The sequence below is a fragment of the Clytia hemisphaerica genome, unplaced genomic scaffold (genome assembly GCF_902728285.1).
Source record: "Clytia hemisphaerica strain Z4C2 unplaced genomic scaffold, Clytia hemisphaerica genome assembly, whole genome shotgun sequence".
NCBI classification, from domain to species: domain Eukaryota; kingdom Metazoa; phylum Cnidaria; class Hydrozoa; order Leptothecata; family Clytiidae; genus Clytia; species Clytia hemisphaerica.
The window spans coordinates 109727-127723 of record NW_027103590.1 but is presented as its reverse complement, the minus strand read 5'-3'; the positions used below and the strand labels follow the sequence as shown (position 1 = coordinate 127723).

At 34.6% G+C, this 17997-nt stretch overlaps 1 protein-coding gene and 1 long non-coding RNA gene across 3 annotated transcripts in view; both read left to right on the top strand.

Annotated features, from left to right (window-relative positions):
• Positions 1 to 17997, top strand: part of LOC136801508 (uncharacterized) — a 59888-nt gene that overhangs the window by 27379 nt on the left and 14512 nt on the right. For both annotated transcript variants that reach the window (XM_067058146.1, XM_067058145.1), the window contains exon 2: positions 1744 to 1804. The gene's annotated coding sequence lies outside the window, so the exon portion shown is untranslated. The remainder of the gene's footprint in view (positions 1 to 1743; positions 1805 to 17997) is intronic.
• LOC136801498 (uncharacterized) lies at positions 5491 to 6565 on the top strand. The gene is made up of 3 exons (XR_010845865.1): positions 5491 to 5714; positions 5904 to 6001; positions 6332 to 6565. It is a non-coding gene; the product is annotated as an uncharacterized lncRNA (long non-coding RNA).

The following is a 17997-nucleotide window of genomic DNA, read 5'->3' as shown; positions in this document are numbered from 1 at the left end:
CTCTTTCTAAAAAATGTCTCTGCAGTCAAGCCTAGGTCTGCGATCTAAACTTTAATTTCCTCGCATTCTGATCTTCAGATTATAGAAAATAGCTTAATCGGCTTCATAACTTTCTCTGAATGAATGAAATATATATTGTGATGGACAATTAATTTGGTTTGGTGCTATCGATACAATTTTCCTGACTGTGTGTCCTGACCAAATATTTATCATGGATCCAATTTTTTCAACGATTTCCATGTAAAATTACTTTCGATTTATAAATTAAGACGATTATTGTTTTTCTTTTTCCCTACAACACGGTCTCGACAATAAAAAACGGATCTTCAATAGAGTTTCTCAGAAGTTTGTTGTGAGAATTTTTCTGATTTGAAGAGGAAAATGATATATTTTGTACATGTCGATTTGATGCCATTTTGAAATACTTCATGTGGTCATTCATAAGCTAACACTACAAAGGCCCTACATAAACCTTTTCAATAAAGGGCTACATACACTACACAATAATATTCAATATATTGCCAGGTAATATATTGACAATATAATAACGATATATTGCTGAGTGTCAGCAATATATTGATAAAGGTATCCGCAATATTATTACTCGATTAGCAATATTCCAACAATATAGGGGGTTGTTTACAGAAAGAAAATTATTTTTTATAATAGAGCACATGTTCTTGTTTACTGTACATTATGGGCTGAAAACTATATTTTCAAATATTGCTCGTCAATATATTGTGTAGTCTAAGTAGCCCTATATCATAGAATGCATGCACCCCCTTGACCTTAGGGGAGGGGCTAAACCATTTTGCTTGATTGGGGGCTGTATTTTTCAAAAAATACTGGGGGCTAGCTTGCTAGGGGGGGGGCTGAGTTTTGTCTAATAGAACTGGGGGCAGAGCTGATAGGTTGAAGATATTTTAAATTATGTTAAAAATCTATACTGTGGGGAAGGTTTTATCCCCCTCTTCAAAAAAAATTTCCTATTTTCCTTTAGCCCCCCCCCCTGAAAATGCTGAGGCTGGACACCTCTGCACACTATGTATATTCAATACAAAATAACTTGGCAGGCCTATATTTAAGACTTTTAAGAAACAAAGTCTATAACATTCGCTATCAATCGATAAAATGAGTGAAATCGATAAATTTTCTATTCAGGGGGGCTGTGAAATGTCGTGGAAATCCTTGAGTCCTTAAAACTAGCCAAAAATCCAATCGAGGGGATTGACCTATAATCTGGAATACAATATTTTGAAATCGATATTTGGCACTCTTCCTCCATGTATAAAGCATTTTGCCAACACACTTTTTTGATATATTATTGATATCAATTTTATTTTTCGCCTTGGCCATTTCCATGACCTAGATTTGACCTAGTTTAAAAAGTCGACGTGTTTTTTTATAAGAAAAAGTCCTCCTTACTAGTGTATTATAAGCGAGTTTGTGTATTCTATGCTGCAATTTACAGAGGAGACAGTTAGCTTTTTCCTACATCCTGACTGACTGAGGGGAACGACGGTTAATGAGTACTTTTACCGTTCACAATTTTGTGTGTTGTTCCAAATCGTTTCAGTCACTTGACTCTGTCGTCACGAACTTGATATAGATTCAAGTTTGAAGAAAACTAATAGCATATTATTTTCTTTGAATTTTGAACTATTTAGTTCCTTTTTTTGTAATACCTATTCTTCTATTCCAATCGAAAAACATTCTTAGAATTTCATTTTCTTGTTATTTTAGGTCACCCTTGGCAACGTTAAAACCAATAGCAACCAAGCTCAAGATTCAATTCGAAGAATTTGTAAGTTTTTCCCATTATTCTCTAAAATAAAGACTGGATTTGACATTTCTATGTTTAGTGTCTGTCAAGCATAACTCCAACATTTTGCGCAACTTTGAAATAACAAAAGGGGTAAACAGAAGAACGGTCACCCTACCATTTTTGTCATTTTGATTATTAAAAAACCTTGAAAAATGAATCGCTATTCAGGGTAAAAAAAATTTTTGAAAATCTTGGCCAGAAAAGTCCAGAAAACCTTGAAACTTATCCTTTTATAATTATGTCAATAAAATTGCAGGGAATAAAAATGCCAAATTTTTCTTTGTAGCCCCTGCATCTCTCCCGGTTATTTAAGAATTTACAGGGTTTTTTATACAATAGCATAAGGCTTCGATGGTCGAAATATTAAGAACAAGGTAAGAACATTTAAAAGTCTGCTACGACACCCAATTTTTTAGAAAATAACAAAAATCACAAAAATACTCACGCAGTGGTGAAAATAAAGAAGAACATTCAAAGAATATTTCTATCCGAAGGCTTCAAAATTTTGAATGTTCTTATAAAAAAAGAAACGTGTATACCCGAATACGAAAAAACTGCACCCAGTCGCCTCACGTCTTTTACATCCAAACAACGTTAGATGAACGTTGATGAATTTATTGCGTAAAGCGATATCTTCTAAATTGTGTGATTTTTTACCGACTTTGTAGTTTTTGCTTTTTAAGTGAATGAGGTTTCCAAGAAACTGAAATTCTGACCACAGATGGAGTTGGGCGTTGGCTGTTTTTTCTTGCGAAATCCTTCTGTTTTCACCTGCTGTTATTTTTATCACCACATGAGTGACAATGAAGAAGAGAAAAATTCGTGGAAAAATATTGCATTTTTATTCATAAGAATAGCTAGTATGTCTTTTTAAGAACACAGTGAGTTCGTATCCAGAATGACAAAAAATCTTTTCCAGAGGATATTTAGAGGATATCAGATTTTCTTTTAACTGTTGAACCTAAGGATTTCTAAAGTTTTGAAATAAAAGTCAGGTTAAATAATTTGTGTATCAACTCAACCTTCGATGCAGCAATTCATAATGGTTTTCGAGGACCATTTTCGTACTACCCTGTTTTCATTTGGATTGACACTGTTCATTTCTTACATAACATCACCTTGCAAAGTTTAAAACAGATGCTTTGATGGATGTTTGAAATATATTATTGAGAAATTCAGAGAATTCCTACTTTCGTCAATTATTCATTCGTTTTTTTATTTCTCTATTTCTTTTTCATTTTCATTTTCAATTTTCTTGTTTCGACCTTTCAACGTGTGTACTCAGCCTTAAAAATAGTGTTCACAGTTTTTTCGTCTCAACTAGGGAAGTAAAACAAAAGATTTTTCCGCCCTCAGAATTTAGAAAAAAAGTAGCAAAATTTTGAAAGTCTGAGCTAATTTGTCGTATTAAGTCTGTTTTGATGTCTGAGATGAAAAACTTTGCTTTAGCTACTACTTAAAAAGTAGACAGAGAAGCGTTTGCAATAAACTCTGTTTTTCAGCGGAACAATTTTACGAAAGACGTTTGAAAGAGGTTTTTCATAAAAATACATTTTTCAACTCAAAGTAAACACATTATCACTTATATTTCTGAAAGGTAAATAACATGGTAAACTCATTACCGCTCTTATGTCGACATTTGGCAATAGTTCGAACCTTTATTTTTTCCCTTCGGCAAATATATCGAACCTTACAAAAACGCACGGCAGTTAAAGGGTTTTAAAGAACTTTTTAAGAACATTTTAGACCCAAAATACAAGAACATCCAAAGGCTTCAAAATTTTTCGACGCTCTTATAAAAAACGTGTACAATCATAAACTTTTACGAGGTCAAAATTATTCAGTGTTAAAAAAGCGAGTCTCCTTCTCTAGGTGATAGCAACAAGACACACCCTAACACACGGTTTTGATGGAACAAAAGGCCGAACCCCATCTCTCCGTTACCAAGTATCTGCTTAGCTACTATAAAGAGAAAAGAAAACAACCATGTTGTGCAATCTTTAAGTAAAACACTTTTTTCATTTAAATTCTCAGAATCGAAAACACTCATTAAATATCAGATGATTTTTTGACCTCTTTCTTTCGCAAATATCTTGACCTCTTTCTTTCGCAAAATGTTTGATTGTTTATTTTGATAAAAGCCAGTAAAAATGAAACAAGAGGAGATGAATTTGTAATATTTCAAAAATTTCAAAAAATGGAAAACACAACCAAAATTCGACAAAAACTGGCATCACCTGACAAGAACCTGACCCTTGATGAAGATGAGATTGACAACAACCGTTGTACGGAGCATAATTGCATTAAAGATAATGAAAAAATGAAGATTCAATGCCATAAATGTCAAAGAATGCTACATTATGCCTGCACTGGACTACCACCATACCAGCTGAATATGTTTTTGAATAAAGGTTACAGAAAATACCAATGCATAACTTGTTGTTCTCCGGCAAAAGACCTCAGCATAAAAATCCATCATCAAGCAGAAAGAATAGAATGCTGTACACATAGCTATAAAAAAATTGATGCATGTGAAACCATAATACACCATAAAAGTGAGAATGAAAAGAGACTTAACACCGTGGTCAAGGACTTAAAGGCAAAATGTCAGGACCCAGCCGGCACACAACGTTTTCAAAACGTTTTTTTTAGGTTTAAATTACGTTGTGAAAAAACGCGTTGCCAAAAAACGTTTTAAAAACGTTTTTTCAACGTTGTAGAGAAAACGTGTTATTTCATAACGTTTATAAAACGTTGTTGAAACGTTAAAATCCAAACGTTTTTCAAAGGTTTTGCTAACAACGTTTAAGAAACGTTTTTGCTAAACTTGATTTAAACGTGGTTTTGATCAACGTTTTTTAAACGTCTATAAAACGTTTTTTGTGACGAAAGTGTAGTGCCCAAGATTTATATTTGAAATATATAAATATAACTTCATCGCCTCTCAGCTTTTATCCCAAAAAAATTTCTGAGACTTTACCTACCTGCTCTGAGATATAGGAGAGATATTCTATATATCTTTTTTTCTTTTACTTTATTGACTTCTCTTTAACCCTATTCAAACTAGGCTTTTAGGGGCGGTTCAGAACTAGGGGGGGGGGCTTTTCCTGTACCACCCCTTAACTTTTGATCTAGTGGGTCTTTTTGGATGAAATTTAGCACACAAGATCCTTGTGACGTAAGGTAACTTTTGACAAAAAAATTTTTTGATGACGTCACTCATCATGCCCAAAGTGAGCAAAAACCGAAAATTTCCTTTGTTCTTATAAATAGCTATTGTATTCTAACAAAGGCTTTAGAAAAAAGTTGCCTGAGTTTAAAATGCTTATTTTATCCTAAATATTCAATAAATTACGGTCTAAACGATATATTTGACAATGAAAATAAATTTGTATTGTAAAAGTGTCAATTTTTGTGACACCTTACTGTCAGAAATGTCATCATGCTCGAGGTGTGAAAATATTTAGGTGTCAAATTTTTTTTTATTTTGAAGCTAAATAAAAGTTAAGAATTTACAGAAAATTTCACGGCAAAAGCTCTATTATTTCAGGAGCTATTAGAAATAGTTTGACCTCCGAACAGAAAGAGCCCCCCCCCCTAGTACGAATAGGGTTAAGTTTTAAAAAATATATTTTAATAAAACGCCCACTCCCTACCTCGTAAGATCGCCCACCCGTAGAATATAAACTTGTAATAGAAACACCCACTCGCCGCCCCCATCGTCCGCAGAATTAACAATGGAATGACTTCTTTTCTGGACAGCTTTCGAACGTTCAAACGTTCGAATTCGAAATCACTTGTAGTTCAAAACAAAAATCAAACAAAGTTGGATGTTTCATGCACGAAGACTGGAAGAAGCTGGTTCTTTTACAAAAATCAACTAGATAATGTAAGTAGTTTACATTAAACTGAAAATGCTTTTGATATTTAAGTTAATTCTTAGAGGCTTTATCGGTGTAGCTTATTTCAGGTTTCAAATTCTGATGATATTTATTTTTGAGAGCAAACCTTGGAAAAATTACATAATCTTCAGTAAACTTTATGTTAAAACTTTTTATTTTAACTTCTTTTCCCTCAGATTCAAGCTGGAGTGTATTATTGGTTTCCTTATTGCGACTATCCTCAGCTGACTTTGTGTGGTCGCCAGCAGAAAGTACCGAAAATATGCTAGTAAAGGTAGGTGAAATGTAACAAGACTTTAATAATATCTTTCCAAAACTATGCTAATAATTTCTTGCTAATACCCCTGCATCACTGAGTGAGCTTGGTACTTCAACTACTGAAATTTGACTTGGAAACACCCCTGTCTCAACGACAATAATTTAGCAAAGACTTTATAGAATACATTTCGTGAAACAAAGTTTGGCCATGAAATTTAAGAAGTTTTTTCTTTATCCTTCTGGAGCATTCTTTTTCCCGTGGAAAGAAAAGATAGTTTTCAACGTCTCAACTGCAGCTAAAAAATCTTTAAACATCAAATTTACAATTCGTCTTTTATTTTTTCAGGATCGCAAATGTGTGAAGGAGACCAAAGAAATCGCAATCAAGATATCGTTTTTTAACACTTCGAATAGCAATCATACTGGAAACGTTTGGAATGATGATCACAAAGATGCCAGAAAGGAAGGACGGAAGAGAAAGAACATCAAATTTTTGATTTCATTACGTTTAATTTATACTGATTGTAGATTTTCATACCCAGAAAATTATATAGAAAAGAGCATTCAAAGAAAATTCAAATTTGTGTACGGTCTTTCTCATAATAGTGCAATGAAAAGGAATTATTTTGGCAAAGAATGTCTTAGAGACGTGTAAAAACTAATCTAAAATAACTTTTAAAGACGTTTTTAAGTCGTACCGTAAGAAACGTACCATACCGAAATGACAAAAATTAGAACCTCTCGGAAACGTCCTAGAGACGTCCATTATTCGTTCCAAAAAGACGTCTTTCAAGTGGCTAGAAGAAAACGTAGAAACAACGTTTTTTAAACACCTTGCAAAAACGTAATCTATAAACGTTTGAAAAACGTTTTTTTGACGTTGTGAAAAAACGTTTTAAAATGCGACAAATACAACCTGAAAAAAACGTTTTCCAAACGTTGTGAAAAACGTTTTTTAAACGTTTTTTAAACGTTTTTTTGCCGGCTGGGGAATACCTAAAAGACAAAAATCAAGTAACTGATCTAATCCAGAGCCAATTTTCCGTCCTGGAAAAGAAGCTATCCACTAAAATTGAAGAGACAGTGAATGCTAAGATTTCGAAAGTCCAAGTGGCTAAAGAACCAAAAAGTTTTGCCGACGCTGCGAAAGTAAATGGTTCGTTGAACCTAAACAACATCGAAAGAAAGTCGAAGAACAATTCGAAGACCAAAGAAAGCTGTCAATAGACGCAAACATCATCATCCACGGGGTGCGTGAAAAAGAAAATGAAGAAGATATCGATTTCGTAAACGAACTTTTGAACGACGTCAACGTAAAAACTCAACCAACCTTCGTCTCTCGAGTTGGAAAACAATCAAATGGTGTGCGTCCAATCAAAGTCGCCTTCAAAGACAGCCATATAAAGTACCGCTTCATGAAGAAGTTGACTGAACTAAGACAGCACGAGAAGTACGTAAAATTGAGCATCACCGACGATTTAACGAAAATTGAGAGAGAGCAAATCAAAGAATGGAAAAGAAGAGCAAATCAAAGAATGGAAAAGAAGAGCAGACGAGATGAATAAAGCCAAGTCGAATGAAGACTTTAATTGGAGGGTGCGGGGAAGTCCTCGTGACAAACTGTACCTAAAAGAGATTTTTTGTACGAGATAGGTTTAGAGGCCCTCGCGTGCCTGGACTGTAATTCTTTAATAAATAAATAAATAAATATTTTTGGAACTATAAAATGGTTGTCTTTTCCCAACTAAAACTAGTCTCTGTAATCTTTTCTGAACGTAATATACTACAGAAATTACATACAAGTTCATTTAAATTTCATCTTGAAAAGTAAAGTAAGTCTGCGACCGCAGTCGGAGGCGACCCGAAGGCTCCTCTTTCGATAGCTATCTACCCGAAGGTAGGGGAGGGCGCCACTCTTTCTCCCTGGATTTCTCCACTTACCCTTGATCCTTCTCTTAGTTGCTGAGCATCAAGCAGAGAGGCATCAAGTACCATTTTGGGAATCTTTGGTATGACCCGGCTGGGGGTCGAACCCACAACCTTGCGAACCGTATCCGGATGCTCTACCACTGTACTACGGGAGTCGTACTCTTCCTCTCGATCCACGGATGCATCTCACTGTAGATCTGCCAAGTGAGAAGCATATGATAGTTCTATAGTAACTTTTGAGAAAGTTTCATGTCTCTTGTCTGCTATCAGTTCAGCTAGACGCTTGTAAATTACCGTGCATTCTTGACCCATCGCCCCATATACCGTAAAAATAAACGGAGAAAAAGTCCCATTTTCGGCTTGTAAAACGCGTCCACAATATTGTCTCTTCTTCTCGCCTTCATTGGATGATAAGTCTCTCAATTTTTGAATTGCTGTAGCTTCGAGCAAGCGGATTGAAAACCCTCACATCATTCAAAAATTGCTCTTTGGCTAGCAGTCCAAAAATTTAGAGCGCTTATATCCAGTCTCGCTTCGAGTGAGACATTTGCATGTCTTGGTAAATCTTCGTTATTAAGTTCAGTTCTTACATATATGCACACTTCTTCCAGCAGTTTGGACGTAATATCTCTAATTTCATTGTGTCTCAGAGACACGAATTCTCCCTTCTTGCACGAGAGCACGTGTGCTAGATCGAACGATGATCCGCACACGCAAGTTGATGGGAGTCGGTCGAGAGGCCAGTTGTATCGTATTCTGCACTGATGGCATCCCTTCGGGTGCACCAACATTCGTTTGAAGGATTTGATTCTGCAGTGACACAGTTGCACTCATCGAGTCTCTTGTTGAGAGGTACAAAACGTGAAGTCAAAAATGATGCGAGCGTTGAATACTTCACATCGATGGAGCCTATCTTTCTGATGAGCGCCGCAACTGATTTTCGGATGTCTGTACCCGTGTCTTTATCTGTCTGTACACGTTATTTATGATGAAATTTGCCATAAAATAAGTAAGTATACAAAACGAATAAAGAATACAAACATCATGGCGTTTGACAACTGAACCTAAGAATACCGAGTTGTTTATTTGTAAATTGTTTGCCCCCTCCCTCATCCCAAGCAATGCTAAAACCTTTCATGCGTAATCTCAATACACGTTTTTTATAAGAACATAAGACTTCGATGGCTAAAATGCTAAGAACAAGTTAAGAACATTTTAAGGCAGCTAATTTCTTAGGAAAATGTACAGAAATACATAAAAAATGGGGAAAATAAAAACATTTAGATTAAGAACATTTTTAGGCTTGAAATTCAAAAAGTTAAGAACATCTGAAGGCTTCAAAAATTTTGGATGTTCTTATAACAAAACGTGTACTGAATTAAGTGTACACCTTCTTTTATAAGAACCAAGTATAAAAGAACATAAGGCTTCGATGACCAAAATATTAAGAGCGAGTTATGAACATTTTAAAGCTTTATTAATTCTAAAACTCCAGATTTCATACTAGAACCAATTTCTATAACTCAGGGTAATTCTATATATTTAAGTAAATTAATTTTAAGAAAATTTTAGGCTCAAAATAAGCACATCCAAGCTCAATTAAGACGTTCTAATAAAAATACTTGTTAAATTAACAATTTTACCAAACATATATAAGTTGTTTCGTCGTGGTTTTAAAAAGTTTACATGTTTATGATAGAAAGAAGTAAAAACAATTTCTATAAGACTACTTTCCAACCAGTCAAACACAGCTGAAAGCATGCTGAGTCACTGTTGCTTGTCAATGTCCTTAGAGAGATACCCCGCAACGCCGACGTGAAGTGTTTTGTTGTTTTATTTTCAATGTTTATCAAGTGTTTAAAAGATAATGACCGATAATTAATTCATAAAATTATCTCTTCTTAATCGTGATAAATTGTTAATATTTTTTTTCTTCCGACCTTCATGTTGGTGGTGATTGAATGTGACGGAAAGTTTTACTCTTATTTGTTTGGTGGATGTGAAGAGTTATCATTAAAGAGGCGTTGTGGTATAGTGGACATCAACCTTAATCCTGTACAGGCGACCAAGGTTCGATTCCCACTCACAACGGTTCACTTGGCAAGTGAATAAACCTTAGCCCGGGTCAACCCATGCCATGTGAGGGGAACTGGGTAGTCAGTTCAAGGTGCTGACGGGATGCTTACTCAAAGCATCTATAGCTGCGAGAATGGGCTCCCAGAGCATCCTGTAACTCAACCATAATAGAATAGATGATAGATTCTCGTGTGGGTTGTACTGTAGGATATTGGCTAAACTTTCGCATTCCCCGGAAAAACATTTCTAACGCATTTCCACGATTTTTCCGCTGCTTTTTTATGACGTACCGGCCGGTATATGCTTTTATACAAACGAATGCAAACATTATAGACTGACCGTCTAAAAAGTTGTTGAATCTGCTTTGGTACCTACCCGGTACCTACCCAGAGTGTAGGTTTTTTTACATTGTCGGCGACAGGAAAGCTTTGCTGGGAATGAGAAAGTTTATTAGCCATCCTACAGTACATGTTTTTTATATAAGAACAACCTTTTTAAGAACATAAGGCTTCGATATGGCCAAAATGTTAAGAACAAGTTAAGAACATTAAGGTTTTGCAATTTCTAAAATGGCCATATTTCTTAAGAAAAGGGACAAAAATGCTCACAAAATGGTGAAAATAAAAGAACGTTAAAACTCCTAAGGCTTCAAAAATTTTGTATGTTCTTATAAAAAACAACGTTTATGATAGTTTTGGTCATCGAGTTCAAAGCCCGATTAGGCTATAGGTATAGGGATATTTATCTGTTTCCAAGCAAGATTACTGTAAGTGAAGCCTTCAGAATTACGCCGCATTTCGAATGCCGAATTAAATCTAGTGCTTTCGTGTGTTTTCTTTTTCGTTACTTTCAATCCGGACCTTGTGAGTCAAGCGTTTTGGATGCGAAATGAGTAGCTCTTCTTCATTTTTCATCTTCATTCTCAAAAATGATTAGAATTGTTTTTCAACTTATGATACTCTGAATTATCTGTTTCAACGGTTTGGTATGTATTCTCACGTTTATAAGGAACTCGAGCCTGAAAATGGTCCAAAAAATAAGGAATTGATAAGGAACTGCTCAGGCTGAGAATAAGAAAACAAGTTAAGGAACAGAGAGCTAAACTTGAACTTGACACATTTAAGAAAGCCTAAACAAAAAGATGACAAAGTATTGACGAAACAACATTCAAGTCTTTTTTCTGTAGAGTAGTCCATATTATTATACTTACACATAGTACAGCAAATCTAATATTAGCAGCTAAGTAGAACTCGATAAGGAATTTTAAGGCTGAAATTATCTGAAAAGATAAGGAACTACAGGCGCAGAGCCAAGTTAAGGTTCCTTATAGAAAAACGTGTGGTTTGTTAATTACTAAAACACTCGTTAACCCTTTTGTGCGCGTTTTTTTTTAAAAAAGCTGAAATGTTTTTTTTGTTGAAACTTAAAACTTTAAAGTGTCATAAAAGCTTGTAGCTTATGATTTAGAAGATGGTTTTGGTACCATTGGAAAGCAATTTTTATACCCTTTCTGAAAGCATTCGGTTTATTCCGCTTCAAATCAAGTGGTCAGGAGCTATAGCCTCAAGTCTGAGATTCAGTATTTTGGTTTGTTTTGGACGCATATACGCGTCCCTCGTGGTCTAAGAGTTAAAAAAGGCGAACAGTACAAAAGTTTTAAAACCTTTTTCATTCTAATCTAGAAATTTGGAGCGATTATATAAAGTTTGTTTCTTTGTAATTTATATTTTGATTGAAAAGAACGAAGGGCTACGCAAGTTTCTGCGTAGCTAGCCAGGGATTCTATAAGGCCGGAATACCGGATTCTTCCAGTCGTTTATACAAACTAAATCCCGTAACATTAGTCTTATTATCATATAACGCCTATACTTACTGTATTACACGCATATTATAAACGACTCCAGCCTATCAAATCGACCTTCAAGCATTTCGCACACCGCTTGTGATATTTCCGGTTATTAGATCATGATTTCGATATGCGAACCGCTGTGTTTATTGAGTACCATTTTGACATCAATATCCGTTATAAAAATTCGAAATTCAATAAAATGGAGTTTTGAGGTTCAATGGATTTTGAACACTTGGTAAAGAATTACGCAAGTTGTATCTCATATGAGAAGATATTATTGGTTTTGACTCAGTCCTTGTTAGTCATGGCTCGTGGATTAGGAATTCTCGTTCATTTAAAGGATAGTTTGAAGTACACTACCTTATGTTGTGTAATTTCTTTTTCGAGAGTAGACTGCACAGATATGTTATATACAACACTAAATAGAGAAATTCTGTATTTCCCAAGCAACGGCAAGTGAAGCAAAATAATGCGCCCTCTTTGCTGAAAGAAGGTCACAGTTCGGTACCGGCAATTTGTTTAATCAAGGAAAAAAATCTGAATGGTGCGAACGACGAGGCGAAAGATAGGCTTGATCGATCAAATTGCCGGCACCGAGATATGGTCTTCTTATCAAAGATATCAAAGATGGTGGATTATTTTGATTCAAATAGGGACTTAGTAGGTCTATCTCGGGTTTTATATAAGATATCTATGTTAGACTGGCACTCCAGTTTGGCCGAAACGATACCACGCGGGAAAAGTGAATGTAGGAGTAGGTAAGCGCAGGAAGATTTGTCGGCCGGAGGGGCATGTGAGCACATTATCGCAAACCTTTTCTAGTTCTCCTACGCAGCTCCTATTTTAGCAAATACCCGTCGAAAACTGATTCCCAACATCTTACCTAATTAATTACCTTTGCTAATCTAAATTTCACATTAAAGTGGAGCCGGACAGGCTCGGTGTTTTATTAAAATACAAAATCAAGAAAAACTGACCAAGTCGGGCTTATTGAATCGATAAAGTAAAACATCAAACTTGTAATATCTCATGTCCAACTGGTGGTACTCAGTCCCTTTAGGTTCTGAACATTAACTCCCACCGGTGTCGGTTTATCGGTTGGCTGTTTCACTATAATACTAAATAGTCGTAGAAGAAAGAAATTTGATGGAAACGATCTTTAAATATTTGTCATTACCTGAGATTTTGTCAAAGGCGACGTGGTTGGCGTTTTATTGCGAATATTGCTTTAGAACTCACTATCATTTATCAGCTGATATGTGATCCTCCAAGCGATTTTAAGTACATAAAAATCTTTCCGGCAAACATCGGAAAATGATCCGCCAATTTGCCGGCAATAGTCGATAATCGTCCGCTCACTCATAGAATTAAGCCGGTAATTTATCGGTTCACGAAATCAAGCAATCTTTTCTTTCTTAAACCTATAGGCGGGAACTTTGCGGTTACCAGCCGTGACGTCTATTTTTAGAAGGGTGTTTGATACCGGTAATTTGCCGACAATTTGCCGACAATTTGCCGGCCTTATGGATGCCGGTAGACGAAGAATAAAAACATTCTAACATTACGTAATCAATATATGGTAAATATTCCTATATTCCTATATATCTATGTATCTACATATCCACGTATCTATGTATCTATGTATCTACATATCTACGCATCCATGTATCTATATATCTACGTAACTGTGTATCTATGTATCTATATATCTACGCATCCATGTATCTATGTATCTATGTATCTAAATATCCATGTATCTATATATCTATTATGTTCATATATATATCTAAGATCTATGTATCTAGTATCTCTATCTACGCATCATGTATCTATGTATCTACATATCTACGCATCCATGTATCTATGTATCTATGTCTCTAATATCTACATATCCATGTATCTATATCTACTACGTGTATCTATGTATCTATCTATGTATCTATGTATCATATCTATGTATCTATGTATCCATGTATTGTATCATATCCATATCTATCTATCTACATATCTACGCATCCATGTATCTATGTATCTACATATCTACGCATCCATGTATCTATGTATCTACATATCTACGCATCCATGTATCTATGTATCTATGTATCTATATATCTACATATCCATGTATCTATATATCTACGTATCTGTGTATCTATGTATCTATATATCTACGCATCCATGTATCTATGTATCTATGTATCTACGCATCCATGTATCTATGTATCTATGTATCTATATATCTACATATCCATGTATCTATATATCTACGTATCTGTGTATCTATGTATCTATATATCTACGCATCCATGTATCTATGTATCTATGTATCTACATATCCATGTATCTATATATCTATGTATCTGTGTATCTAATATCTACATATCTATATTATCCATGTATCTATGTATCTATGTATCTATATATCTACGCATCCATGTATCTATGTATCTATGTATCTACATATCCATGTATCTATATATCTACGTATCTGTGTATCTATATATCTACATATCTACGCATCCATGGATCTATGTATCTACATATCTACACATCTATGTATCTACATATCCACGTATCTATGTATCTACATATCTACGTTTCCATGCATCTATGTATCTATGTATCTATGTGTATCTATGTATCTATGTATCTACATCTATATCTATATATCTACGTATGTATCTATGATCTATGATATATACTACTATCTATGCATCTATGTATCTATGTATCTACATCTACATCTTACACATCTATGATCCACATACCATATCTATGTGCTATGTATCTACATATCCATCTATCATGTATCTATGTATCTACATCTACCTATCCATATCTATGTACTACGCAGCTATCATATCTAATGTAGCCCATGTATCTATGTATCCATGTATCTACATATCTACCCGTATCTATGTATCCATACTATGTATCTATGTATCAATATCCATATCCATGTATCTATTATCTACGTATCCATGTATCTAGTATCACATATCTACGCATAAGTATCTACTACTATCTATCTCTACGCATCCATGATCTATATGTATATGTATCTACTACGCATCCATGTATCTATGTATCTATCTGTATATATCTGTATCTATGTATCTAGTATAACGCATCCATGCCTATATCTAGGTATCTATATCCATCTGTGTATCTATGTATCTATATATCTAGCATGTATCTATGTATCATGTACTATCCCATGTATCTATATATATATCTAACTACATATCTACGGATCTATGTATCTACATATCTACAATACATGGATACATAGATACATGGATACATAGATACATTGATGCGTAGATATGTAGATACATAGATACATAGATACATTGATGCGTAGATATGTAGATACATAGATACATGGATATGTAGATACATAGATACATGGATGCGTAGATATGTAGATACATAGATACATAGATACATGGATGCGTAGATATGTAGATACATAGATACGTGGATACATAGATGTGTAGATGTGTAGATATGTAGATACATAGATACATGGGTGCGTAGATATGTAGATATATAGATACATAGATACATAGATACATGGATATGTAGATACATAGATACATAGATACATAGATGCATGGATACGTAGATATGTAGATACATAGAAACATAGATACGTGGATATGTAGATACATAGATGTGTAGATAATGTAGATACATAGATACATAATACATGGATGCGTAGATACATAGGATAACAATATGATACATATACAGTGATGCGTAGATACATAGATACATGGGATACATGATACATGGATACCTGGATGCGTAGATATTAGATATAGATACATAGATACATGATACATAATGCATGTAGATGGATAGATACATAGATACATAGATACATGAATGGATACATAGATACATGGATGCGTAGATAGATACATAGATACATGGATGCGTAGATAAGATAGATACATGGATACATCGAGTAGATACATGGGATACTATGATAGATGTAGATGTCTAGATATTAGATATGTAGATATATATAGATATACATAGATACATAGATACATAGATACATGGATATTTAGATACGTACATACATGGATGCGTAGATATATAGATACATAGATACATGGATGCGTAGATACATAGATACATAGATACATAGATACATGGATGCGTAGATATATGTAGATACATAGAATACATATACATGATACATGGATACATAGATGATACTACATGGATGCGTAGATATATAGCTACCTGACATAGAACGATAATACATAGAGACATAGGATATAGATACATAGATAATGATGCGATACATAGATACATTGGCGTAGATATGTCATAGACATACATGGATACAGATACATAGACGCGATACAGATAGAAATACATGATACATGGATGCATAGATGTTCGTAATATGGCTACATGGATGGAACGAGGCAACTATTCTCACGCAGCCGAAATAAGTGACGCAATCAGCTCGTGCCGATATTTTGCCGCTGTCAAAAATCTGAAGTCGCGCTGAAGATCGGCAATTTAGCCGGCAGATTGCCGGTCTACCATTGAGCGGTAATTTGCCGGTAATTTGCCGGTGATGATTTAAACCAGATCGGCAAGATCGGTAAATTATACGCCAATTTGCCGGCAATAATGTTACCGCTTCGTTGCCGGTAACAATTTCGTGTCTTTGATATCGCTTGGAGGGTCACATATTTCAAGGTATTTTTCATTGCTAAAAGTAGCGCGTCAAATTATGCGTTGATAATCAACGTCATTATGATGTTCATAGCGATAAAAACGTGTGTCGACGAGTTGCTCGGCCTTTTTGTGATATGATAAAAAATCAGTTTTGATATCATTCTTTTGCCACTGATGAACTCTATAGTAAATACTGGAATGAACACTTTGACAATGTTCGTTAAAAAAAGTTTCTAGTAATGGGAGATATTTTGTCTAAGAGAAGTTATGCTGTTTCACGAAATACACGTTTTTATAAGAATAAAAACTATATAAGAACATAAAACGTTGATGGCCACAATTTATAAGAATAAGTTAAGAACAATTAAAGGCTTCACTGATTCTTAAACACCCAATTTCTTAGAAAATAGCACAAAAACATTCACAAAAATACTAAAATTAAGAACATGTTGAGAACATTTATAGGCTGCTTAAAACTCAAAAAGTCAAGAACATCCAAAGGCATGGTAACGGTGCTTTGTAGTCTTTTGTAATTTTTTGCCTTTATTTGATAACCAGTAGATCTCCGTTTCAGTCATTATTTTACGAGTTCAGTGATTTATCCACTCTATTCTATCATCACCATGCAAAGCGATAGCAACGCGGCTTTCGGTTGTTATGGTAACAACGCGTCATGGTATTTTTATCTCTATTAGAGATGAAATAGCGTTTAATATTGATGTCATATTTCATACCAAAGAGAAAAAAAGACAAGTTTTTTGTAAGAAACTAACGTTATGTGTGGCAGGTTTTTAATGTTTCCTCTGAAAATTGCCACTCATGAAAGATGTCCCATAAGGGAAACAGCCCCTACCTCAAATGTGACCGACATTGAAATTTCTCATTCCAGACGTGTCAAGTAAATTTGAAATACTCATTTAAAAACTTATTGGTATCAATAATAAAAGTTTGATATAGAATATCCAATAAAAATACTGCAAAGCAGTTTAAAACCAATATAGTTTCGAGTCTTACCTTTTGCTATTCTTACAGAAAAAAGAACTTTATCATTTCTAATGATGCTTTATTCTCTATAATCGACATGTATACCACAATCGCATCACGCATACAAGCTACTGCTGCTTCAAAGTTTGGTATCCTTCATTTAAGTATCATGAACCTTTCGTTTGATGATGCATTTTATGAGCGACTGAGGAAGGTATAAAGAACTTTGGGTGTTGTGATAGATGTGATGTTTTTTGGTTCGAGTCTGTTTGAAATGCTCGTTTTGTGTTTATGCTTTATTTGGCTTGGTTTGTTATACTGTTATATGGATCTTTATCATTTACATACATTTGCATATATTTGCATACTTTTGATGTCTAGTCAATATTGAGTGGCACTCGATGCCGGATAGCGGCGCGTAAGATGGCCGGATAAACCGGATAAACTTCATTTTTTCCTGGGTCTAACTA